This window comes from Lycium ferocissimum, chromosome 2 (genome assembly GCF_029784015.1).
Source record: "Lycium ferocissimum isolate CSIRO_LF1 chromosome 2, AGI_CSIRO_Lferr_CH_V1, whole genome shotgun sequence".
Lineage (NCBI taxonomy): Eukaryota > Viridiplantae > Streptophyta > Magnoliopsida > Solanales > Solanaceae > Lycium > Lycium ferocissimum.
Window position 1 is genome coordinate 32356092 of NC_081343.1, and position 13153 is coordinate 32369244.

General features: G+C 37.6%; 1 pseudogene; it reads right to left on the reverse strand.

Annotated features, from left to right (window-relative positions):
- Positions 1-1176: 1176 nt before the first annotated feature.
- LOC132047519 (uncharacterized) lies at positions 1177-10326 on the reverse strand (annotated as a pseudogene).
- Between the last annotated feature and the right edge of the window lie 2827 nt (positions 10327-13153).

A 13153-nucleotide genomic window follows, 5' to 3' on the forward strand; every position in this document is an offset into this window, starting at 1 on the left:
TACAGCTGGAAATCGCTAGAGAATTGACGTGGACGATTTGGGACTTAGGGTTTTTGAATTCATTTTTTCTTTTTCTTTTTCTTGATTTTTGTGGGAATATCAAAGGAGTAAGGGGTGTGGGGGGTTAAGAACAAGAGTGGGCTAGGTCAAGGGATTTTGGGATGGAGAAGGGAATTAAGGTTGGGCTGGTTAAGTTGCTATCCATGAAAAGAATGGGACTGATTTGGGGTTTACAAAATATGGCCAAGATTGAGTTAAAATCATAGCCCTTTTTGTTTCAATTGCAACCAAAATTGATGTGAAAACCAATTAAACATTTCAGTTGTGATCAAATTTAAAGGTAATTGAAATTAAACCTAAATTGGTGTAAAACTTTACAACAACATACCCAGTGAAATCCCACAATGTGGGGTCTGGGGAGGGTAAAGTGTATGCAGACCTTACCCCTATCTCAGAAGATAGGGAGGCTGTTTCCGAAAGACCCTCGGCTCAAGAGAAAACATGACGAGAAAATGTTAGATAAGCATAAGCAGTTCAAAGCAAAATGAAAACGAAACTAAAGAAAGAGAATAAGTCATGATAGAGCAGTCTGAAAAAAAAGAAGCAGTAGCTATCACAGATAAATAAAATAATCGAAGTACAAGAAATAACATATAGTAGGAAGAATCAAAGGACAATAGACTATAGATCAAAATTGCGACTACTTACTAGCCTTCTACCCTAATCGGAGTCCTCCATACCCTCGTATCTAAGGTCATGTCCTCGGTAAGCTGAAACTGCGCCATGTCTTGTCTAAGCACCTCTACCCAATACTTCTTCGGCCTACCCCTACCTCTTCTGAAACTATCCATAGCTAACCTCTCACACCTCCGCACTGGGGCATCTGTGTCTCTCCTCCTCACATGCCCAAACCATCTTAGCCTCGCTTCCCGCATCTTGTCCTCCACTAATGCCACTCCCACCTTATCCCGGATATCTTCATTCCTAATTCTATCTCGCCTGCTGTGCCCACACATCTATCACAACATTCTCATTTCTGCAACTTTCATCTTTTGGACGTGAGAGCTCTTGACTGCCCAACACTCTACCCCGTGCAACAAAGTCGGTCTTTCAACCACTTTGTAGAACTTGCCTTTAAGTTTTGGTGGCACCTTCTTATCACACAAAGACTCCTGAAGCGAGCCTCCATTTCATCCACCCTGCACCAATACGATGTGAGACATCATCATCAATATCCCCATTTTCTTGTATAATAGACCCAAGATATTTGAAACTTCCTTTCTTTTGGATGGCCTGGGTACCAAGCCTCACTTCCACGCCAGGCTCATGTGTCACGTCACTGAACTTGCACTCCATATACTCTGTCTTGGTCCTACTCAACTTGAACCCTTTAGATTCCAGAGTTTGTCTCCAAACCTCCAGCTTAGCATTCACTTCGTTGCGTGTCTCATCAATCAAGACTATGTCATCCACGAATAACATACACCATGGAACCTCACCTTGAATTTGCCGCATCAAACAATCCATCACTAAGGCAAATAAAAATGTGCTAAGAACTAATCCCTGGTGCAACCCCATCTCCACTGGAAAGTGCTCCCAGTCTCCTCTCACAGTCATTAGCCTGGTCTTGGCTCCCTCATGCATGTCCTGGATCGCCCTAATGTACGCTACAGGCACACCTGTAGCCTCCAAGCATCTCCATAAAACCTCTCTTGGCACGTTGTCGTAAGTCTTTTCTAGGTCGATGAAAACCATGTGCAAGTCCTTCTTCCTCTCCCTATACTACTCCACTAGTCTCCTCACAAGATGGATGGCTTCTATATTCGAGTCGGCATGAATCCGAACTGGTTCTCTGAAATGGACACGCCTCTTCTCACCCTCATCTCCACCACTCTTTCCCACACTTTCATAGTGTGGCTTAACAGCTTGATCCCTCTATAGTTGTTGCAACTTTGAATATCACCCTTGTTCTTATACAAAGGAACCATCATACTCCACCTCCATTCCTCAGGCATCTTCGCCATCTTAAAAATAACATTAAACAATCCACTCAACCACTCTAAACCTACCCTGCCCGCACTCTTCCAAAACTCCACATGGATCTCGTCAGGCCTGGTAGCTCTTCCCCTGCGCATGCTACGAATAGCACCCTTAACCTCCTCCACCTTTATACTCCTACAATACCCAAATTGCGACGCCTCTCAGAGTACTCCAAATCTCCCAACACAATGTCTCTGTCACCTTTCTCGCTCAAGAGTTTATAGTAGTATGACTACTATCTCCGTCTAATGAGAGCTTCCTCCACCAATACTTTGCCATCCTAGTCCTTGACGCACTTTATTTGATCCAGGTCTCGTGCCTTTCTCTCCTTTGCCTTGGCTAGCCCGAACAACTTCTTATCCCTGACTTTATCCTCTAGTTTTGCATATAGGCGTTCAAAAGCTGCAGTTTTTGCCGCCGAAACAGGCAACTTCGCTTCCTTTCTCGCAATCTTATACCTTTCTCTATTCGTCCGCTTCTCCTCATCATCTTTGCTGCCTACCAATTGGTATAAAACTTTGAGATTAAATAATCATTTCAATTAATTAATTAAGCTTCTTGACTCTAACAAAGTAAAATATGACTTAAAGTTTGGCAATTAAAATACGTACTTAATTAAACACATTCTTTTGGCGTAAATTGATTTTCTAATTGATAAAATAGACGTAATTAATACTTGAAATTATATGTAAAATATACATAATATATATTAGGATATTTTTGCTAGGTAAATGACAAAAATATCACCCACAGCTGTCTTAGGAAGTATTTTTGATTTTCTGAATAATTCTTTTACTCTGTTTGCGATTCAAGAAGCTCAACTAGTTAATTTGAATTTTTGGAGGGCAAAAATTGGGTGTCAACAGATATGAAAGTGAGATATACAGAGATATATGTAATATACCCACTCCTTATACATTTCAATGTATACTAGCTTGTATGCACAGTATATCCGTTGTATATCACGCTAAGAATCTTGAAAAATGGACACTACAGTTTAATTGAGCTCTAATTTGCCTTTGACTGTCATGTTGGGTCTGTCCCTCTATTACTGCTCTGCTTCTTCAATTGGGCCTGTCTATTTTAAGTTTCTTTTTCCTTACTAATAAATTTGGGCCTGTCTCTTCTCTGTGTACGTTAACTGTTTACATACGTATATGAATCTAAGTATATTGATATGTATGTGTATATGCAGCTATTATGCGTATGTCTTTTAGTTTATACTAGACAAGTTATCAAGGCTAGGTGCTCTCTAACCGCATTTTTCTTTTCCCCCTCCTTTGTCTTGAATGGAAACACTGCGTGGGCCGTTTGGGCAATTCCATCGTGGAACACTGTTGGACCAGAAGCCCAACATTCCTATTCCTTCATCAAGTCCGATATTTAGAAGGCCCAACAATGGGTGAAAATGCTTAACTGGTGGGCTTAGGTAGGCCCACTAGCCTAACTTTTCTCTTTTCCATTTTTTATATTTGTATATTATGTATATTTTGTTGTATATGTAAGCAACTTGTAAAATTGTCACGACCCAATTGGACTAAGCCGTGTGGGCACTTACCTTTCCCACCTCGATAAGCGAACCCTCAACCCAACGATAATAAGGGCGTGAATAAATAAATCAATTAAGCGAAAGAGAATAAATAATGTAAGTCTTACAATAATAATATAGATAAAGTGTGAAAATAAGGAAATACACCCAGGGTCTGGTCTAAGTCATACAAGAGCATCTAGATCCGAAATATACAAGTCCAGAATTATAATAATACATCAAATATGTATATGTCTCAGAATGGGAAGCAAGAAATAAATAAAGAGGAGGCTTTAAGGCAACGGACACCTCGTGCTCACCCTATAGACTCAAAGCATTCCGGATAGCGACTATCAACCACGGGAGACAGAAGAAAATCCAACTTGGAACTCTGCACTCACAAAAGAATGCAAAGAAGTGCAAGTCAGTACAAAACCACAGTACTAGTAGGTATCATAGGCCGCCTAAGTATAGCTCACATAATTCAAACAATGAAGCATGATAGGCAGATAAAACAACAAGTATAAGTCAAACATAATCAGAACCAAGTACACGTCATCGCCTAGGTAGAAGCATCTAAACCCAAGTGTGCCCAGTCTCAATATATCCAATCTGAATCCAAATAACACAGTAAATCACCAGATCATCACAATATAAGCCATAATGCAATGTAATAATGTATGAATGCAAATGCAATGCAATGTCACGCAATGTTGTGTACACATGCACTCCGGACGGAAGTATCGACGTCTCGGTAGCACAACCAAAGGTGACTCGCGAAGTCTAAGTGCTACTCGTGCCAAATCATTTCCCAACAGACAGACGATACTCTGGATCTATGCCCACGGAGGATTTTCATCAACACCGCCCCAGGGGACCCACGGAGTCCATGCACTCACTCAATCCACGATTCCGGGACAAACATCAGATATCGAACTTTCATATCACTCTCATCCCAAACTGAGCTCAGCTCATCACAGTATTGTAGCGGGTCGATATTTTTTCCAATTCGTATTTGCACTTGCCTCAATTAAAAAGGAAAGTGTCCCGGGAAAGTACGATTGTCAGTCGTACCAGGAAAAAGGAAAAATATACCTTTACATGATGGTGCTCTAAATGGATATTGTTTAGAGTCGCCACCAAATTTTTAGGAAATTAGGAAAACTAATTCGAAAAGAGTTCATTTAAAAAGGCTAAATTTTAAAAGAAACCTAATATAACCAAAGTATGGGTAAGGGTTCTGGTGATCCCCCGGGGAAGGTGTTAGGCAGCCGGTATTAAGGATCCGTAAAATACGGTTGGCCTACGGGTTCTAATAGTATGCTTTGTAGATATAAGTCATTTTTTATTTTTATTTAAAAAAAAAAAAAAAAAAAAAAACTGCTTTTGTTTATATTTTCGCAAATCAAGGTGTGTCATTTATACAAAATACTTAACTTTCAGAAAATAGAAATAGTAGAGTTTTGCCCAAAATTGGGCGTTTTGGGTTTCGGACTAGAACACCTACGTTAAAACCCGAAGGTGTTAACCTAAGTAGAACACTACGTAAGTCTACCAAAGTTTTTTAAAAAAATTTTTTAATTTAAGTTTTATAAAATCATTTTTGCCATACTATTATTATCCATATTTCAACCATATTTTATATTTTTATTATTAAATTGGTCAAAACAGCCCATAAAGTCTTTAAATCAGTCCACATAGTCCATAGGTTCATATCAGTCCACAGGTTTCAAAAATATTCAAATTAGCCCCATAATTTATGAGATTGATCATTTTAGTCCAAATTATACTAAATCAGTCCATTTCAAGTCACAAATAATATTTGAAGTTTCCAAAATCGGTCTTGTTACAGTTTTGAAATCAAGTTTATGCGACTTTAAATGTGGGATAACCTTAAAGGTTCCAATTTATAAATAAATACACAAGTCCAATTTATAAATAAATACACAAGTATAGAATTTAAATGCATAAATAAAGAGATAGGGATATTGGGCCGACCAAGCCCAACAAGAATATGTCATGCATTTGGGGAAATCCTCGGGTCCGAAAAGTATGCTCCATTTTTTGCTCCAAATTTGGGTTGATTCGATCTAGATGTGTTAGTGGGTCCTGTGGGGACCCACCAACGGGTTTGGGGGTGGACAAGATACAAAGGGTATACAACAACATTAGTAAACATTCATGAATTAAACTAAGTACAACAGAAATTAAACTAATTATTACAAGGCCAAAAATTGAATTAGAGCTCATATTGGGCCTGGCCCAACAAGGATAACCAATAGAAATGGCCCAGTTATGAAAATGAACCTCAAATTAATCAAGATTGCAAAGCTGGTAAGGCAATACAGGTGACAGGCCCAACTCCATTTTTATTCCAAAATTTTCTAAGTGTCAAGGCTGCCATATACGAGATATACAACCAATATACTACTCGACTCCCTTCAAAATCTCTAAGTGTTGAGGATTCAATATACATGATATACCAACAGTATACTCCTCCCTAGCTTACCCCTTCTAATTTTCTAAGTGCTATACTATGATATACACAGTATACAGCTAATATACTCACTAATTTATGAAATTTTTAAGTACAAAGCCCCCAATATACTAAATATACCATGTTATACACTAGTGAATATAGAGAGCAAAAACAACAAAGGGCATACCCTCCATATTTGTTTAAACCACTCTACAAAAATCAAATAATCTCAGCATATGCAAGTGACACTCAAGGTCTTAGATCTTTACAGAAAATTCAAAATTTGAGACTGAACCAGTTCACTCAATAAAACAGCAGGTAAGTTGTCAATTTTTGACATCAAGCACTCAACACATATTAAGTATAGAGTCATAGCACATTGCAAGTTAACACAAGAAGGGAGAACAAGGCAATTCAAGGCATGGATATGGCTATGACACATAGAACAAATCAAAGTACTGGGCATGGTGTGGTCAAAATCATGGCAAGTTTTCTTATTATAGTTCTCAAAAGTTACAGATAAGCACATGTATAGATACAAGTCCAATAAGTTAATAAAGGGGTAAAGGGACAAAAGAATAACCTATAATGAGCAATCAAGACTAATAAGCCATCAGGCAGTCAAAAACTATTGACACCATGAGAGATTTGCAAGATTTCAGAGCCTTTAAAGAACATAGCAATAGTAGTGACTAGGTAGGAATGAGTTTGGCCAGAACTTAGCATTTTAAAGAGAGTGAAAGACAGGACAATGATGTTTAAGATGATAGAGAGGAGCATAAGAGATATAATCAATTACACAAGACAGACACCAAAATACTTCAAACACAGAGAAATATACTAAGTGGGAACCAAAACAGCAATCAGACCTCAAACTACCCATTTTAAACTTACTCTTTACCTTAATATCAAAGGACTACCCTTAACAAACTCTTTAACCTTATTATTCTACTTATTGTGTCAAAACAGTCTAAAATTTCAATAGAACAGTAGATAAACTCCAAGTTCTCAGCCACACTTCTTTTAAAATCCCTTTTTTATCCTAAATTCTATAGAAAATGCTTTAAACCAACCCTTAAGCCTTATTTTACTCATTTTTAAACATTACAGATTCATTATTTTACAAAGACAATGACCAAACACTACTACAATAACATAAACAACATTAGTTTAAACATATAGGGTACATCATAGGTTTAATCATGTCAAAAGAACAAGTAAAACACCATATAACTAGAAAACTACATTGAATAGCTCATAAGATAAATTAAAGATGAGTAGGAACAAGTTAATACCTTTTTTGGGGCAACCAAAAGATCAAATGAAGAGAGATTGGATCAACTTCTACACCAACACTTAAACTTCTGGAAAACAGCCCTTTTCTTTGAGTTTTTGTATAATATCAGTATCTCCAGAATAGTGTAAGTAGAGAATGTATTTGTAATGTTCTTATATAGTATAGTAGTGATATATTAGCAGTGTTTTTGTAGTATATAGGTGGTATCTATTGAATATTTGTGGATATGGTAGTATATAAGTAATAAAGGATTTATGTGATTTTCAACACTTAGAATTTTTCAGCAAAAAAAAAAAGGATCCCTAGAATGGCAATTTTCCTTCTATTTATAGGAGTAGAAATAGGTTTTAGGGACAAAAATGGAAAGGAAACAAATCCACAACAGAATTTCCCCCCTAATTTGAAACCCTAATTCAAAAATATTAAAATTTTCAGTAAAGACAAGAAAATTCTTCAACAAATTCATACTAATTGTACTACTACATATCAGATAATAGCACATATCACACAATATAACAAATTTATATCCTAAAATCCAAATAAAAATCCAACAAATCTGCAAAATACAAGGATAGTACACCTAGTCATCAATAGGACAAAAATCAGTGCATTCCAACGTCTAAATTGTACAAATAGGATAGAAACCCCTAAAATGGTACTCAAATTGTACAGAATTTTTGGGAAATTACCCTAGATCCTCTGTTTTTAGTACGTGGTGCACAAGTTGTCCAAGGAATCAAGGCCCCGCCCATGGCAACCACGTACTCAAAGATCCGAGCAATATCCCAACTAAACCACTAAATTCGAGTCCATACAATGCGATAGATACGAAGATAAACCTGGGAAGGGTGAGAAAACAAGATAGAGGGCAAAAGGCCTCAAAAATCCGGCGAGAATTAGCCCTGAATCACCATGAATTGGCTGCAATCGAAGGAAACCCAAAGTCGCCTCTAATATCGCCTGAGAAGAAAACAGAGAGTCGGGGTTGTGAAATGAAGAAATGGGGGGTGTAAGAGTTATTTTTTAATAACTCTTAACCCCCCCCCCCACCCCACCCCTTTTTATAACCCCCCCCCCCCCCCCAAAATGTTGTTGAAACATTCAAAATGACCCCCTGGTCTTTTTAAAACAATTTTCTAAACCCTTGTACTCACTTTTCAAATAAATGCTCAATTTTGCAAAAAGACGTATTCGTATAAAACCTCTCCGTAAAATTACTTTTATGAAAACAAAATTTGTAATATGCCATTTTAAAATACGAGCTTTAATATGAGCCCAATATTGACATAGTTGCGGGTAATACTTAAAAATGTGAAAAATGTGACCAAAATGAGCCGTAATTCGTACGTCGTTTTAATTAGCAATCTTCCGGGTTAGACGAAGCAAGATACGTATTTTCTTTTTGAATTATATTTATGAAGGTAAATAGCTCGTAATCTTCTTATAATCGTCAATTTTATAACTTAAATAATTAAATGTCAATTTTTGCAATTTTCTCCGGTCTTTTGAAATTTTAAAATTTTGAAAGCATATCCTTATTCTGTCTTAGCTCGAAAATTTTGAAAATTAAAATACGCGCATTACTAGTTGAAAATTAGGTGTCAACATAGTATCTCCATTAAGAACGGGTCCTTCTTAGATGCAATGCATCTCTTTTCAGTCCTAGGAAATACCACTTTGTTGACTAGCTCGAATAGAAGCTGTTATTGTGGCTTCATCTGTTTCTTGTATAGAGTTTCAGTGGTCACCCGATCTCCTATTCAGACTATGATACTCTTAAAGTCGTCTGAGGCCTTGATGTCCTTGTAATTTCCCAGTTTTTTAATTCCCTCAGTTGGGACATTCAGAATTTCGCCCAACTGAGCTTCATCCAATGTAAAGTCAACTTTCGAACCTTGCATACCAAGGTATGATCATTAATATACTGCAGATTCACAAAGAAATCTGCTACTTCCTTCTCATAGGCTAATGTAGGCCCTTCAAGAAGATGATCTCAACTTTGAGCTCTCAAGATATCCATTAAATCATTGAATCTTTGGTGCCCAATCGCCTCCGGATCAAATATTCTGCAAAGTAATACTTTTTGACTACTCAGATTCTCTTGTCTTAAATTTTCTTCATCCCTTCTAGATTTTCCCTTTTTATAGGAATCAGGTCCTTCAGTCAAGATTATTATTCTTTTCTTAGAGGAGCCTGCTTCCCCACTGGCAGAGCTCTTTTTTTTCTTAGGACAAGGTGTCACCTCCTTCACCTTACTTATTTTTTCAGCAACTTTCTCAGTTTCTACCTCGCCCACATTTTTTCTTTTATCAATCACAGATTTTCTTTTTCCTTTTGAATATTTTCTTTCTAGAGGAGCTTCTTCTTCTTCTTCTTCTTCTTCTTCTTCTTCTTCTTCTTCTTCTTCTTCTTCTTCTTCTTTATCGTACACTCCACAACTTTCTCTTCATCTCTCAAACGTCTTAAGTCGGTCGTCTTTTCCAACTTTCTTTTCTTTCCGATACTTTTCTTTTTGATACCTTGAAGAGTAGAGTTGAGTTGTGTTATGGCCCTTTGTCTGGTGGTAGGTGATCCTTTTCTTTTATTTCCTTTTGACTTAGCACTTCCAGTTTTACGCTTAAAGAAAGTCCCCAATGCTATATCCTCATCAGAGTTTATCTCTTCTCTTTCAAGATTTTCCCTTTCAGATGGTTTTGGGAAACCAGGTTCCTTTTCTGAAGAGCCTTCCCAAGGAATAGCAATGGTGGATAGAGGTACAAGATCCCAACAATCTTCTTCGGGACCAGGCCCTTTATTCATTACCTTTGTTCCGTCGGGATTTCCCTGTTCCCTTTCAGTTTCCACAATTTCCTTCTCAAACTCTTTTCCAACAGAAATTTGCTCAGATACTCCATCAGCAACATCATTCACAACCTTTCTAACAGTGTCATCAAGGTTCTCACCAACATTTTCCAAACCAACACTCACAGTATCACTTTCCATTGGCAATTCCTATCCAAAGTCATCACTGATTCCCACATTTTCAACATTTTCTTCTCTTAATTTCTCTATGTTTTCAACAACTACAGAACCCTCTATCTTTTTTCACACTCAAAGAACTACAACATCCAGTGTCTCTTCATTAACAGGAGCACTCAAATTCTCCTCACACCCAGCATTTAGAGGTTCTCTATTAAAACATTTCTCCACAACTTTCTCACTATCCAGAGTATCTGAGTTACCTGAGCTTGGAGATGTTTCCTTTGAAACCCTTGCTTCCTTTTTGAGTAGGTCCTTTTCCACTATTGAGTGGTCTTCAGTGATACCTTTGTTTGTCACCTCCATTCTGTCATCCTTCTCAACGATTTCCTCAGAGATATCAAGGTATTGTGAGGTTGTCATACTCCTTTGTGAGTCAGGCTTTTCTAAAGGTTTTGGGGTTATGGAGGAGGAGACATTTTTCTCATGAGTTAAGCACTGATTAGTAGTAGAGGGACTAGGAACATCTGTTATTGGGGAAAAAAAGATTGGTTTTTGGTCAGACGAGTTTTGAGATGTTGTGGGAGAAGGGCTTGACTTTGGGTCCGACAAAATAGACGGTTTGATAGAGGAGAGTGTAGGGTTAGCTTTATTGGAGGTAGAAGATGAAGATTTTAGGTTAGACATGGTTGATTCTGTGCTAGGAGAGGAGAGATGAAGCAGAACAGGAAGAGGGTTTGAAGGTTTGAATTAGTGAGAAGTGAGAGAGAGAGAGAGAGAGTGACTCTTTCGCTTAAAGAGAAGAAGAGAAAATAGGTTCTTATCGATTGAGAAAAAAAATCATTTCAAACGGGTCCGTTCTGAGAAGATGAAACAATTTGGCTCACTTTAGAAGAGGCGAGAACAACTAATGACATGGCACTCAGGCAAAATTAAAAAGTATGTAAGTGCTTGAAAAGACTACTAACCTGAGTCATAGGGACCTGGTCCCTTAACTTTTGACAACAACTTAGGAAAAAATTCTGATGAGGGCTATGTCTTCATTGTTAGGTTGTCCTGAGATTGCCATGTGATGGTATAAGAATGAGTTAGATATCTCCAAAAAATACTTCACGCATTGTACCTTTTCTCTTATCATAGCCAGTCACTGAGGAACCATTAGATGATCTTGAACAAAACCAACTCCAACTGATTTCTTTCGATATGCACCTAACTCAAAGCCTTGATAAAGAAGCGTGCAAACTGGTATATAGTGCAGACCCTTATGTAGAATGTCATTCTCTTCACATTGTCCTCAGAAAGTGATATTCCACATCATCAAGACTGTTGCCTCTCTTTTGCTCAAATTCTGTAGATCACATACCATTTCAAGGTTTGGAGACATCCCTGATTGCATATTCAACTCATGTCATTTACTTATTTGTATGTAAAGGGTCATCCATATTCCCTCAAAATATCTCATTCCATGAGTACTCTTCAAATTCATAAGGAATCCAGTTCAAATGACTTCAAAGATATCCAACAGGCTAATATTATCTCTCGAGGAAGAGTAGGGACCAGGTCCTTCCTTCTTTTAAGATACTGTTGTCCCCTCTTATCTATTATCAAAGGGAGCCCTTTTGAACTTGCTTGAAATTTACCATCCAAATCAGCACTTAGTACAGGGTTAATGGTTTCTGGCTATTTGCATGCAACAAAGATTCACTTGACACCTTAGTGATCTTAACATCCTCCATCCTGACCCCTTGAGCAAATCCTTGATTGCACTTGACTTGACTGATCAAATTACCTTTCGATAACTACTAATGGCAAACCCAGGAGAAAATTTTCCTCATTTGCCATTCCTTCTTCATAATTACTGTCCATGAGCTAGATACCCTTCTCTTTTCTCCTCCCATGTCAACTTTAAGAGGAACTTTTAATGCCCAAGGTGCATCAGAAGTAACATCTTCAGACTTAGGTGGAGCTTAGCTGCAAATGCTGAAATAAACAGGTTCTTTTACATCTTATGGACACTTTCCTATACTTTCTTCATTTGCTATCCTCAGCTTGAGTCATCATTTCAACTTTTCACTTTGTCCTCCTCTATCATGATGAAAATACCACCTTCCATCAGCAACATTTTGACATATTTTAGGAGTCATGTCTTTCTTTTCCTAGACACAATTTTGAGGTGTTCTAAGGGAAGAAAAACATGTGAGACTTATCTTATCTTTAGCACACAATCCGTTGTTATTTGTTATTGTTATCATAAGGACTAGGTTATTCATCATAAGTTGATTTACCAAAAGATAAATTGCACATCTCAATTCTAGTGATATACCTTCAGAGCCAGTATCCTTCACATTTACATCATTGAGAGAGATCAAATATCCATTTGTTGAAAATATGAGGTTTATCATATTGAACTCCCTGTGGCTGACACAACTCAAAGACACTTGTAGTTCAAAACTTTAACTTGGTACGCACATTCAATTCAATGGGAGAGTGTCTTACCAATTTTTGCTCACACAAAGAGTACATTATCTCTTCATGATAATACTTGACACTCTCTCACTTCATAAGGCTTTGAGTGAGAGAAGATTATCCATTTCTTCAATCATTTGCTCAGAGCAGTCACCATGTACCAACCACTGTTGACTGCCCCTCTCTCACTCCAGCCTTTAAACATGAGCACTTGTTGGACTTAGGAACCCAAACTAACTTGGGTCCCAAGTAATGATGGAATGGGTGAACTAGATATTTGTTCGCCCATGCTGGTAATACACTCTTCTTCTTACGAGGACCAGGTCCCTGTTTTCTCGGTCTGTTCTCAACTTTCTCTCTGATTCTATGTACAAACTGAGTTTTT